The sequence below is a fragment of the Triticum urartu genome, chromosome 5A (genome assembly GCF_056163025.1).
Source record: "Triticum urartu cultivar PI428250 chromosome 5A, HENAU_Tu73, whole genome shotgun sequence".
In the NCBI taxonomy this organism is placed as follows: Eukaryota; Viridiplantae; Streptophyta; class Magnoliopsida; order Poales; family Poaceae; genus Triticum; species Triticum urartu.
In genome coordinates this window covers 227,752,050-227,755,998 of record NC_141877.1, presented here as the reverse complement: position 1 = coordinate 227,755,998, position 3,949 = coordinate 227,752,050, and the positions used below count along the sequence as shown (strand labels likewise).

General features: G+C 45.1%; 1 pseudogene; it reads right to left on the bottom strand.

Moving 5' to 3' along the window:
* Positions 1-849: 849 nt before the first annotated feature.
* On the bottom strand, positions 850-2,242 carry LOC147970873 (uncharacterized; annotated as a pseudogene).
* Positions 2,243-3,949: the final 1,707 nt, after the last annotated feature.

The following is a 3,949-nucleotide window of genomic DNA, read 5'->3' as shown; positions in this document are numbered from 1 at the left end:
AAAGGGAACGGTGGTAAGGACAATCCACAGGACCCCAAAGCATCGTTGCTCTCTAGAGCTTGTTTCGTCAACTCATGGGATTGTGAGGTTGACAAGTATTCATGTGTAGCTACACAAAAGAGACACAAACCAAAGAAAGTGTGTGCGTGGTAAATGTACACATCATCCATCATGATGTGTATGTGCACGCGAGAGTTAGCACAAGATAAGCATTGCTCAAAGAAATTGCAAGCATGGTATATGAACATGTCATCCATCATGAAAGAATAGTTGTTATGTATGACACGATGGGGACACAAATTGAGAATGCAAGTATATGGCACATTAATAGCATGTTTATTCATGGAACGCATAGGGTGCACACAATCATGGGAATCATGCAATGGATGGGATGGATCAAAATCTCCTAAAATGTATGAGGGAACTATGGGGGTCTCCTCATGTGCAATGGCGGAAGCATAACATGGAGAAAATTTCAAAACATGATAAACAATGCATGTCCAAATCTAGGTGGTCATGGCATGGCATATGTGATAAATGATGCAAATGGAGCATATCAATATCATCACAAGAAAAACAAATGCCAATAACCACGGGCTTGTCATTTATGACATGTGTGCAAAATTGGGTTTATTTTAATGGCATATGCATAGTCACTAGGATGAGCTTGCAAATATGACATATGGTTGATCTCATTCATACCATATGACAAGTCAAGCGGATTATCAAACATGATGTGACCAAGAGAATTATCAAAAGAAATCCTATGTAACATGGCATTCCAACTAATAGAATCCACATGACAATCATCAAACTCATCATAAATGGGTAAATCATCGCATGGTGAAATCATACTAGCATGAAGCATGGTAATAGGTGGCTCAACATCATGCAAGCAATCAATGTCAAGAATGTCCACTAGTGGGACAAGAGTATCACCTTTACCTATGTTACCTTTCTCATTCCACTCATGTGGTGCAGGTGAGGTGGCAAAGACTAAATCGTGGTCAACGTCATCATCATGATGGAACCATGTGGGGTGCATCATAGTCCACCATGGCCATTGTCTTGTCCAAAGGAAGGATGAAGTCATCGAGGATTGGTGTGTCATCATATATGGGACCTAGCACCAAATGAGAAGACATAATAGAGGTAGAGGTTAAGTTTTTAGAAATCGAAATGGCCTCACATGCCCTATCAACTACCTCACTCTCTCTATGTGGTGGTGGCTCACTCACTCCTTCAAGGTAGGTGCACTCAATGTCACATATGGCGGAGTCACTCAAATCACTCAAGTGGTGGCGGTGGTGGCTCTCCTCACATGGGAACTAGGGCAACTCGTCATATATGGGGCTAGTGGTGAAGTCACTCTCACTCTCAATATGGTGGCAAAAGTCACTCAAGTCATCATACGTCGCCATGGTTGAAGGGAAAATCCCATGCTCAACCATCTCGTAGTCATCACCATGGATGAAGGCCAAAGATGGCACTTCATCACTCTCATCGTGGATGAAGGCTGAAGATGGCACATCATCACTCTCGCCTCCAAAGATGGAAGAATCATCCTTGCTTGTCACCGTGTCGCTCGCCTCCAAATCTTGATCGTTGAGTTGCTCTATAGTCTTACTTGTCGCCGCACCATCTTGAAAAAGAGTCCTACTGGACTCAGCATCATCAATTCCACAAAGAGGGATGGCGGTGAAGTCGAACTTGGGAATGTCATATTGGAGCTCTTCATGCTTGGAAATCTCGGTGGTACCAGCCTCATGCTCGCCGTGTTGGAGCGTGTCATCACGAAGTGTGCTTCGGGTCGAGTAGACTTGGCCTTCTTGAGTTCTTGCTCCGCCTTGAGAGCACCAATGTATTTGTCATCGAGGGACTTTTATTTCTCGAGGAAGATAGTCTTGGAGATGTTGTTGTTCAATCCCATCATGAAGTAGAACTTCATCCAAATGGGGTCATCCACACTAGCTCGTCGTAAGGATTTCTTCATGTCCTTGAAGTACTCGTCGAGGGACTTGGGTCCTTGTATGGTGTTCTCCAATTGGTGTTGAAGATGTTCCGTGTAGGTGGAAGGCACAAAATCTTGCCTCATCGCTTTCTTCATCGTAGGCCAAGTCATGGTGAAGCTTGTAGAAGGTCAATGAAGTGACCATGTCGATGTGTAGTCGTGGAAGGTACTTGTGGCACACTTCACTTGATCTTCGAAGGGGACTTGGTGTAGCTTGAGGTAGTCGTCCATCTTGCGGTCCCACTTGAGGTACCCTTTGAAGGAAATATGCCCTAGAGGCAATAATAAAGTTGTTATTTTATATTTCCTTATTCATGATAAAGGTTTATTATTCATGCTAGAATTGTATTGATTGGAAACCTTGATACATGTGTGAATACATAAACAAACACCGTGTCCCTAGTGAGCCTCTACTAGACTAGCTCGTTGATCAAAGATAGTTAAGGTTTCCTAACCATGGACATGAGTTGTCATTTGATAACGGGATCACATCATTAGGAGAATGATGTGATGGACAAGACCCATCGGTTAGCTTATCATCATGATCGTTCATTTTTATTGCTATTGCTTTCTTCATGTCAAATACATATTCCTTCGACTATGAGATTATGCAACTCCCGGATACCGGAGGAATACCTTGTGTGCTATCAAATGTCACAGTGTAACTAGGTAATTATAAAGATGCTCTACAGGTATCTCCGAAGGTGTTTGTTCAGTTGGCATAGATCGATATTAGGATTTGTCACTCCGAGTATCGGAGAGGTATCTCTGGGCCCTCTTGGTAATACACATCATAAGTTTGCAATCAAAGGACTAAGAAGTTGGTCACGAGGTGATGTATTACGGAATGAGTAAAGAGACATGCTGGTAACGATATTGAACTAGGTATGAAGATACCGATGATTGAATCTCGGGCAAGTAACATACCGATGGACAAAGGGAATTACGTATGTTGTCATAATGGTTTGACTGATAAAGATCTTCGTAGAATACATAGGAGCCAATATGGGCATCCAGGTTCCGCTATTGGTTATTGACCGGAGAGGTGTCTCGGTCATGTCTACATAGTTCTCGAACCCGTAGGGTCCGCATGTTTAACGTTCGATGACGATATAATATTATATGAGTTATGTGATTTGGTTACCAATGTTGTTCGGAGTTCCGGATGAGATCATGGACATGACGAGGACTCTTGAAATGGTCGAGAGGTAAAGATTGATATATAGGACGATGGTATTCGGACACCGGAAGTGTTTCGGGGGGGTACCGGGTACTTGTCGCGTCATCGGAAGGGGTTCCGGGCACCCTCGGCAAAAGATATGGGCCTTATGGGCCAAGAGGGGAAATGCACCAGCCACAAGGGGCTGGTGTGCTCCCCATATGGGCATACCTAAGGAGGAGAAGGAAAGGGGAGAAGGGAAAGGAAAGTGTGGATTAGGATTCCCACTTCCTTCCCCTCCCCCTCTTTCCCTCCCGCTCGGTTATATATTGCACGGGGGGGGGGGGGGGGCTTGGGAGGGACTCCAAGTAGGATTCCTCCTACTTGGGCGCCTCCTATGGCTACTCCTCCCTTCCTCCCACCTATATATATGTGGGAGGGGGCGCCTAGGACACACCAGACAATTGCCTAGCCGTGTCCGGAGCCCCCTCCACCGTTTATACTCCGAGTCATATTTTCGTAGTGCTTAGGCGAAGCCCTGTGGAGATCACTTCACCATCATCGTCACCACGTCGTTGTGCTGCCGGAACTCATCTACTACCTCGCCTTCTTGCTGGATCAAGAAGGTGGAGGACGTCACCGAGCTGAACGTGTGCAGAACACGGAAGTGCCGTACGTTCGGTACTTGATTAGTTGCAGCGCGAAGAAGTTCGACTACATCAACATTGTTGTTAAACGCTTACGGTCTACGATGGTACGTAGACACACTCTCCCCTCCC